This window comes from Myotis lucifugus, unplaced genomic scaffold (assembly GCF_000147115.1).
Source record: "Myotis lucifugus unplaced genomic scaffold, Myoluc2.0 scaffold_45, whole genome shotgun sequence".
Classification (NCBI taxonomy): domain Eukaryota; kingdom Metazoa; phylum Chordata; class Mammalia; order Chiroptera; family Vespertilionidae; genus Myotis; species Myotis lucifugus.
Window position 1 is genome coordinate 6,846,622 of NW_005871093.1, and position 10,668 is coordinate 6,857,289.

At 47.1% G+C, this 10,668-nt stretch overlaps 1 protein-coding gene across 1 annotated transcript in view; it reads right to left on the reverse strand.

Annotated features, from left to right (window-relative positions):
* CUX1 (cut like homeobox 1) overlaps positions 1-10,668 on the reverse strand; it is a 281,408-nt gene that overhangs the window by 11,882 nt on the left and 258,858 nt on the right.

Genomic DNA, 10,668 nt, shown 5'->3' on the forward strand with positions numbered 1-10,668 from the left:
GATCATGGCAGACGACTCCCTCCCTCCAATAATTATATCATCTTGTGTGCCATTCCCTGTACATCTGCAATTGTGTTTCCTCAGGGCATCAAATAAGGCACATTATTTCATTCAGACCCACTTAACTACAGGGCAAGGAGAAAGGCCACACACAGGGTGGCTAAGCACTCTGCCTGGGGCGGGGGCATCGCCCACCTGCAGCCACAACACCAAATCTTGCTTCCTCTGCTGCCGCTGGAACTGGCAGTTTACAAAAGCAGAGTCAGGCCTGCAACACCATGTGCAACTGCCGTTTTGCTTCATTAAATCTCACTTTAAAAGCACTCGGGGAGATTTTAGGGGGAAAAGGATTTTGTGCTAAGTGTATTTTTTTTAACATTTTATATTTTAATTTAGCTATTGGATCTTTAAGAATTGGGGCATACCTAAACTTGCAAACAGAAAAACAGCAGAATGTTAGCTGAGCTAGACTTGACTTTGTCAAGCTGGTAGAGCTCTAGTGGTTTTATGCTAATTCTCCCGTCTGAGGGGAGGGGGCAGAGATCTGGGGGCAGCTTTAGGCATACCCATGTCCTCGAGTGACCAGATGAAACCCGGGGCTGCCAGGAGCACCTGGCACTGATGCGAGACTGTCCCAGGCTCCGGAGTCTCACACTGGAGGTTCGAGTCCCGTTTAACTCATGTTTCTGTGTCACATATAGGAGCTTCACATTCTGAAAACTACAGCTTAACGCACAACGAACAAACACCTCCCAATCAGTCGTACATCAGTAAGGATGGCGACTCTCTTCCAACCCTGTAGATCTCAAGATGAGAAACACCTGTCACAGCATTCGGACCACCTAGCAGCCAATTCTCAGAGCTCTCCCACCTCCAGCCCCGAGAGAGACAGGCCCGACAGGCCCCTTCTCAGGAGCCAGATCATTCCAGAAACCCACATGATACTGTTCCCTTTTCCTGAGTGGGAACTCACTGGTGCCCTCGGCTGCTCCTTCTTCACATCAGGAGTCAGGGACACAGCGCGAGACCCCACAGCGCAGGCTGAGGCCAGGCAGCGGTACCTGTCTGTGGCCTTGGGCACCCAAGCTACCATCGGCCCAGTGCCAGACCCAGCTCTGTGGGCCACCTTTTCACAGACAATAAAGTGGATGCTGGGGAGGTCAGTGCTTCAAGGGCCCCCAAACAATAAAGGTGACGACAGCGAGCAGGGACAAAGGCCCTTACGGAGCAGGTACCATGTCTGCACGGGAAACTGGACAGTGGGGCCTTTGCATCCTACCCAGGCCCAGGTTTCTGCTGCCACCTGCCAGGACGCCACACACCACCGGAAGCATGGGAAGGTGGAGGAACGGCTGCCTCGGGGGGCAATTCTCGAGGTGCCTTTCAACCCAGAATGACAGTGTTTGCTGCTTCTCAGGCCAGAGCACTTTAAATAAAAACGACCCACACATTCTTGTGTTTGTATAAAAGATATTTACTTCAATTATCACACCTAGGGTGCTAGTGAATAATAATAATACATGGTGTGAGTTTCATACAGTGATATTGCTTCTCCATATCATATAGGGACCGTTGTACAGTGCTGAGAACAAACATCGTATGGCTAACCAAAGACAGAAGGGACAGGGCCGAGGGTCTGACGGGTGCCTCCCCCACCCCCATGCCAGCCGGAGCAACTTTTGACTCTTAATGTTGAAAACAAATAGCAAGAAATAAAATGTTACCAGAGATGGGTCACAGCAACACAGCAGAGGCTTCTCAAAGCTATTTGTACAAATAAATGATGCCTTTTTTTTTCTTTTTTTTTTTTTGGTCAGTTGGGTCTCTGTGAGGATCTTTTAAAAAAGTCTGTGATTGTGAGTATTAACAAACAAGCTCTAAAAACATCTAAGACTTAGTGCGTTACAGAAAATATAAAATACTGCTAAAATGTAAGACACCACGATACACTGGGGGGAGCTGAGCTTATTAAGAACTCTCCGGAAGAAGTCGCCACTCTGTGAGCGCGCCTGGCTTGTGCTGTGTTAGTAGTCTGGACAGGAGCGTGGCTACCCGCTCGCAGGCAAGTAGTTATTGCACAATTGCAAAGAGCTAGGTCTTACTCAGTGGGAAGGGACGTGGGAAAACCTTTTCTTTCCCCACTTTTATTTTATAACAAGCTATTCTCAAATGCTTTAAGAATTTTGAACGAATCCTCACATCTCCAAAATGCACAGCATTTTCTGAGGGGTCTCAGGTGGTGGGACATGAGATGCCCGTTTTCTCAAGAGGCAGAAAACGGCTCGAGAGAGAGACATGCATAGACTAATTAGAGAGAAATGGAAACCCTTTGGGGAGGGGATGAGGACAGTTCTTTCATTGGAGGGCGTTCTGTGAGAGATGAGAACAAAAGCAGGACCTCCAAATGACTTCAGAGAAGGGAAAAGTCATGACGTGGAAAGTGAGTCGGGGGTCGGTGGGTGGGAGCAGAGACAGCGGTCTGGCTCCGGTGGGGGTGGGCAGAGCCCCTGCTTTGGCCTGGGGGAGCTTCCTTCCCTTGTGCCCATGAGGGTGAGCCCACAGGCCCGAGGCCAGACCCACTTCGCCCTCACACCCCTTTGCAAGCAACTGGGTGTCTTGTTGGCTGTGCTTTTACCACAGAAAGCTCTGCCCACATCTAACTTCCCTACACACTTAACCACAGTCAGGGGGAGAGGGGCTCCCCCATGACCTCCTTGGTGTGGATCCTCAAGCCACAGCCAAACTAAGAACACTGTTGCTTCAACAGATGGTTTTGACCAAATTTGTATGCAAGAAAAACAACAACAGCCAACTAAAACATGTCAACCCACATGAGCCTTACAAGAAACCATTCTCTCCCTCGGAAGTCATGGCCTTGGCCAGGCCGCGCGCCCTCTCGGACCAGGGCTCCTTGCTGAAACTTCATGAACCCAGAAGTCTTACAGAGGCTCTAGGAGGCTTTGGGGAACTCAACCTTGCTTTTCTAAGTCTCCTCTGCAGCTCCTCACACAAGTGTTCTTCAACTCGGCATTTCCTCACATTGGTAGGTTTTTGTTCATCAACTCTCATTTAAAAAGCCACGTGAAGACCACCAGTGTCTGAGTGGCTACTCTGGAGACAGACGTCTAATTCTGCTGGAGAAACCCCCCTCTGCCCCCAGTCAAATCCCCAGGCCTTTCGGTTCTTTTTTGGGGGGTGGGATGGGGAGGGCAGGAGGCAGAAGACAGTAACCACTGGAGTGATAGCAAAAAGCATTTATAACAACAACAACAACAACAACAACAACACAAAACAACAATATACTCCTGATAAGTACTTAAATGATTAACCTAATAATAAATAGAAGAGGATAGAAATATTTTTTTTTTCCTCAAGGAAACATCCTTTTATAATTATCCTCACGCACGCTGGCAGGTCAGTAGCAGTCAATCCATCTCAACAAGAAAAGGTTAAGTGCTGGAAGGGAGGTTCTCAGCTGCTGAGTCACAAACACCCCCACGCTGCCGCCCAGACAGCGTTCTGGCCGAGCGCCCCGCAGGTCTAGCCTGGTGGTCAGCCATGGGCAGGCGGGGGTGGGGGGAGGGAAGCCTGTTTCCCTTCGGTTCATGAATAAACGGAACTACAGTGAACATACTCATCCACAACCTGAATCGTCCTGGTCTAAAGCTTACTTTGAGTTCATTTGGTGTGCAATACATTATCTCTTAAAAATGAAGAAAAATGATTTCTATTGCACAGAGCTTTTACATATAGTCATCTATTTAAGTGCTTTCTGTTTAAAGCAAACTACAAAAAAAAAAAAGACAAGGAAAATGAGAAAGGAGAAAAAAGGAACTAGAGAACAAAAGCAGCCCCGTGCCACTTCCATGTGTCTTGCTGATGGGAGTCTGGTTTCACCAACGGAAGTCCCAAAGCTTCCGTACACACTGTGCTTCTGATTATTTTCCATAGGGATGTAGCTGTGACATTGGGATATAAGGCACCTTTCCTTTCTGACCACAGAAAGCTTGATACATAGCAAACAGCACATTTTGTGGTAGAAATTAAAGCCTAAACACTACAGAAATTACAGTAACATAGGCTACACTTCTTAACAGTACTGGATAAAATGATCATGAAAAGCAACTCAAAGGTATTTTAAAAGTTTAGTAAAGGGGATGGGGAAAGCGCACATTTATGAATAGCCTAACGTCTTTCTCTCACTAATCTTTTTTAGGATTCTTTGTCTACAATGCCCAACTTTTAAAGTCAGCATTTTTGAGGAGACTAGGCGCTTTGGAAATGTCTTGTTAAAGCTAAATGTCACTTCATCCAAAAACGAAAATGGAGATGATGCCACTGTCAGCGTGGACACGGTATCTTTGGAGGGAGGAGGTGGTGGAAAGGTGGCAGGCCGGCCTGGTCGTGGGGCAGTTCCTGCAAGTGGGACTGGTGAGGGGGGGTTGCATTTCCCTTTCTTCCCTGGCCAGGCAGGAGGCTCACAGGCTGCTGGGGCTGCTGGGGCAGGAAGACTCTGGGATGGGGTCCATTTCGCTCAGCTGGCTGCTCCCCACACCCTGTCCTCTGCTGCCTTGATTCACCCAGAGGGATCTGGCCTCAGCACCCCTCTAAGGCAGCGGTCGCCTACCTTTCGGACCTCACGGACCAGCAGTGGTCTGCGGACCACCGGTTGGCGACCGCTGATCCAAAGATTTCCTTAAACCAGCGGTCGCCAACCTTTCGGACCACCGGTTGGCGACCACTGCTCTATGGCAGTGGTTCTCAACCTTCCTAATGCCGCGACCCTTTAATACAGTTCCTCATGTTGTGGTGACCCCCAATTTCATTGTTACAAATTGAACATAATTAAAGCATAGTGATTAATCACAAAAACAATATGTAATTATATATGTTTTCCAATGGTCTTAGGCGACTCCTGTGAAAGGGTCGTTCGACCCACAGGTTGAGAACCGCTGCTCTAAGGGGTTTACGGCTGGATCTTTTTGGAAATTTAATTGGGAACTTGTTTCTTCCTTTCTTTCCCCAGTAGGTTTCATCTAACAAAAGGCAGAAACTGCTGGGAATGGGAATGGTATTGTCAAATTGGACCAATCTCTTAGCAAGCAAGCGAGCTGGCCAGCCTGCCACTCAATGGACCGGGAAATGGAACTACATCACGTTGGAGTCCCAGGCCACCACCTTGCCACTCAGGGCAGGAGCTCTGCCTTGTGGGTCACGAAGGCTCACCTGCCATCAAGGCCCAAACGAAACTGCAGGAGGACTGGGGGCATTTTTACACGTGAGCTTTTACCGGTAAATAAGTGCACGGTGATGGCACCAATCTTATGCTCCCACTTCCAAATCTTTTCCATCAGAACACTTTGGCCACCATGGTGGATGGATCCACATCCAACCAGCAGCCCTGGGAGCTGGTTTCCTTTAGCACTGGGTGGAGACTGGCATATTCGTGGGAAGAGCCATGTGACTGAAGGCTGGGTGAGTGGGCTGGAGAACGCTATATCCTCTCCTGTCTTTGAGATGTTTCCAAAGGAGTGTCACAGTGGAGCTGAAGTCCTAACCTCCCAGCGTCAGAGAGAATAAAGACAGAGTTCCCCCATGCCAGGCGGGAAACCTAGGGAAGTGTCCTCATGTGGCCATTTAGGGGCAGCCCAGGGCAAGGAAAATGACTGTGATGGATCTTAACAGCTGCACAGAAATGGGCAGAAAGAAAAGGCAGGCCAAAGACAAGGCCCTTTGAGGCTTGAGACTGTCCCTGCCTGCCAAGGAAACAGCTGACAGACCTTTAGGAACAGGTGGAAGTCAAGAGGAAAATCCACGGCCTCACAGAGCACAGCTGTCTGTCAGGTTGTGCTCACAAGAGAGAGATGCCTGCTCACCAGGCCTCGATCATGGATGCCACCCTTCTAGCTTTTTCTCTCCCCCCAGCCCACTTGCTGAATGGTTCGGAGGGTGTGGGTGAGGAGTGATGTCAAATGGGAGCATAGGCTAGTGAGGTAGACGGGGATAAATGAGGGCTGTGACAAGGGAGGACATCCAGGGAAGGACCCAAACCTCCAGCCTGAAGGGATGCACCTTGTTACATCTCCCCTCACAGCTGGCTTTCTGGCCTCCAAAAGCAGGGGCTTGGGATAGCCACAAGCAATTCTTGTTTTTATAGGCCCGTGGAGAGGCGGCTGTCATAGTGCATTTAAGGTAAAGGCTATGGTCCCCCAGCTCCAGCTCTCGTAAGTCACTATTATCGTTCCACTTTGTGCTAATCCCAGGATGTGCATATACTCCCCCAGCTCCTCTGCTATTTTCAGTGAGGTTTGTTTTTCTAAAATCAGAGGAATGAAAAACATTGCAAAGAATGTCAATAGAGTTCATTGATTAGTCCTGCATGAAAGAACATGAGTTCAGGAGAAAGAGAGAAACCCAGTCCAACATTAGCTGGAAGGCACCCTCCTGCAGCCCGAGATGCCTGGTGATTCTTACTCTAGTCTCTCAGAGCATGACGCTGCATGATCTTAGGGGAGTGAGGCGACACTGGAGCGCTCCCGCGGATTAAAGAACAACATGCCTTCTGCTAGGTTTGCTCTTGAGCTGCACAACTGATGTGCCCTCGCCAAGGAGGCAGATGGGGTGTTCCCTTTCTCCTGGACCCAGGGTGGGGGACTCTCGTGCCAGAGAGAGCACAGAGGAACACTTAACCCAAAGCTTCATAGCACTCTGGGTGTGGACCACCAACCAGGAGACCTGGACGTCCACATTGGACAGGATGGTTTTTAAGTGGGGAGAAAACAAAGATGCCAACAGGAAGGAAACTGGGCAGGGAGGCATTTGTGCACTGGAAGTACAGGAGGCCATGAATGGTTACCTTCTTGCCTCAGTCACTTGCCCAGATACAATGGCCAGGGTCTGAGAGTAGTCATACAAGTCAAGATCCTGGCATTTCCTGGAGACTTCTCCCAAGCCTGCATCCCAGGGCGGTGTGCTGACCATGAGCCACCTCGGGTTGTGATGTTCCTCAGGCAGGTCGGCTCTGAGAATAATTGAGCTAATGGTTGTGGTTATTCTTTCTCAAGAAAAGCGGTCTGGTGGACAGAAATCACAGACATCCTGACTGATCTGGAGATTTAAGGGAAGTCACTTGGGAGCCGGGCGGTGGATGGGTCTAGGCCAGAACCCACACACCTTGCACCTCAGACACCACGAGAGAGCATGGGCAGGAACCAAGGAGCAAGAGGCTGATGTGAACACTGATTTTATGCTAAGCCTCCACTTAGCCAGATAAGTAATGGCAAAAACCTTAAGTTATGAACACTGCCTCCAATTAACAAAAAGAAGCCATTTAAAATGGTATAATGGAGCTTGTAATTAAGTGTTAGTGTTTTGTATGGAACTGTTTTCCCCAGGGGAGAGGTACAAATCAGCTTTTTAAACTGATGGAGCGTAAAGAGGAGGAGGTCAGCTGCCTGTGGGAGCCACTGCTTGGAACGCCAGCCAGCTGAAGGTGAAACCCCACGGAGAAGATGCTGTTCAAGGCACTTGAATATTGCTTATCAAGATGAAAGATCAACCCTTAGACTCAAAATGAGGGGCGCAATGAGGAGGGAGGGACACTTCCTGTGCTGACAGGTTTCTGTTATTTAGTGGCAGCTCTTAGAAGTATTACAGAAGGTGATAGCTTAAACACAAAAGAGAATAGGGTTGGGATCGCAATAAAAACAATAAATAAAGAAAAAAATACAAATACAGAACTGCAAGCAAAATTTAACCAACTGATTGTATCAAGCACCCAGATGTAAGTCTGGCAAAAAAGACAGAATGGAAATAAACAATAACCTAGTTAAAAAAACCCCCCACAAAAAAACACAACAAAAATGACTAAATTGCTTGGAAGAGCCAAAGTGGCTGTTTTAGACTGTTACTATTTGGCCACAAGAATGAACAATTTTATAATTTTTCAATTTCTTCAGATTTAATACCTCCATATATAACAGTCATGCCTTTAAAATTAAAACACTACCCTAGTATTTCCTGTTAACTCCCTGCTTTTGATTCTGATGAAAATCAGATATTTAGTGATTCATCACACATGACAAAATTCCCTCAAGGTTTTTGTGGAGAGGACACCACAGTACTGTCAGGGGCTCTGCTACTCACTGTCCTAAGGGTCACTAATGCAAATTCGCTCTTCTTAATGCACCTGAATTGAGCCAGATGTTAATCTGTATCCCCTTAAGCTCCTTCATTCTGAATTCTCTTCTCACTGAACCAGATTTCAAGTTCAGAGATGATGCAACTATCAAAAGACAAACAGCCTGCCTCTTAGCCTCCTAGAGCCTTCTGAAAACTTCTTATTCATGAAAAGGCATTGTCTTTAGTGTAGTGACTCTTAAATTTGTGAAAACTTGAACTAAGTGCTGCAGCTGCAGGTTAAAAGACTGTAAATGAAATATATAATTTCTAAAACATCATGCAAGAAATGTGGTTTCACATCTTACAGTCAAAGTCCTACAAGTTAATTAATACAAGCACACTGAGGTGTAATAGCGGGAGCATACCTCTAAAATTATAACTCCCTCCCACCCCCAAATCAAAAAAAGATAATATTAAACTTAAGAAATAATGAATGCACCATTAAAATGTCATCCAAAGATGTTGACCTAAGACAAAGGTTTCAATGATACACAATACGGTCAAAAAGTTTTCAATCAGTAATATACAGTATGACAACTACATCTTGTAAATTATACCCAATACTGCCGGCAGTCTATCCCTCTAAAGAATATTTGCCCCTTTCATCCCTTCCTAACAATCAGATAATAAAATACAGCACCTATAAATAAGCAAAAAAAAATATATATATATACCGAAATCATCTATTGTTAGTTTAAAGATATGGCAATAAAGGAGTCTAAATTAGCAAACTTGTAGAAGCCATAACTGATAAAACAGCTTATTGAAAAAAGGTGGCAGTAATGCACTCTATGTGTGCACAGGTACTTAAGAAAATACACAGACGTATAAAATTGCACACACGCACACACGCACACTCTCATCCACCTCTATTCTCACGCATATACACATAGACAACAGGAGGAATCAGAGACAAGTTAGACTTTTGATTTGTACTCAGACTGCCCTAAAAGACTAAGTAAAAGACTGCATAAAAGAACGTTCCAAGAGGCAAAATGAATGGAGGGTCATCGGTCTGGTCTGGAAGTGAAGAGCATCGGCGTTTTGGTGTCAGTTTGGGCCATCTCTACGGGGTTGGGAGCAGAGCCCAGATTGCTACGTTCTCTCTTCTGCAGGGAAGGAAGCTTCCCACGACTTCAACAGTCATCAGTGCTTGTGGTGGGAAGAAAGGGAAAGAGAGAGTCCGCGAGAGCCCTGCCCAGGCCCAGGGAGCGGCGTCCCCTGGTGGGGCTCAGTCCATCAGGCGCCTGGGAGAGTGGTGTGAGGTGTGGTGCCTTCTGTGCCAAGGAAAGACTGCTGTCTACGAGGGGCGGGCCGTCTGGCCCCAGAACTGTTTGCTCCGACCTGAGCGGCCTACTCTTTCCTCCTTTCTTCAAATGCTCACCTGTGTGCAGACGCACTAACACAGACGTAGACACCATAAATTAAACGAAATGAACGGGTACATGCTACAGTTCTAACTTGTCTCCTAAACCTCCGAGATATGAGGTCTGATCAGCGTGCTCTGCGGTTAGAGGTTAAAAAGCAGATTATAAAATACCTAGATTCGGATCTTTTCTTTTTGTCCTGATTTGGCCTAGAATGGAGTGTATTAAACAGACCCTGGTCAGCAAAAGCCCAGAGTCAGTTAAAGCTATGGATCAATGTGCACTACATGTCAGGATTCTATTCACGTACAAGAAAACACTACATCAGCTACCACAAAATCAGTTATTTTCCTGATGTGACTTTTCTTTTTGTTAAAAAATATGTGGAGTAAATGTGTTTTATTTTAATTCAAAGTTTCAAACGAGAAGATTCTTTACTTGAAAATATTTAGGAATCCAAACTAGTGTGTTTAGAGTCGGTTTGACTGTGCAATCTCTTAGTGGCAACTGAACAGCTACAAAAACTTTCTTTTTTAATTTTTCTGAAAAATCCCCCCTCCCCCTTTCCTGGTTTAAGAAGATAATAGTGTATTATCGCTCTGAAGCCATTAGATGGCAGATAAAAAGCCCCCTTTTAATATGTGGGTTTGATTTTTTTTTTAAAGCCCACACGAAAGAGGAGGGCGCAAGGCAAAGCTGTAAGAGTTATTCCAGAACCTGTGGAAATCACTTAGGGCAATAAAAAAAACACTTCAGGGTACAAAAAAGCTCGACTACACATTTCCGTTTTCTTCCTCGAAAACACACAAAGATTGGGCTTAATGCTCCTTTGTTTTCTATATGCACCTTGGCCTATGGCGATTTTGCCCTGTGGCCCGCAGGGCAGTAAGTGCGCAACACGGTCCGGGCCGCGGAGTCGGGGCGCCCCAGCGCCCCCGCTCGGCTCCCATCCCGGCCGGGCGGGCGCGGGCGGCGGGCGGCGCCTCAGAACTCCCATTCGATGGGCTCCTCGCGGCTGGCGGCCTTCTCCAGGCGTTAGATTATGCTAGTACAAGTTCGCGGATTTCTTCTTCCTCAAGGTCCTGTCGCGTGAGTCCCGGGCGCGGCGTCTCGGAGCAGG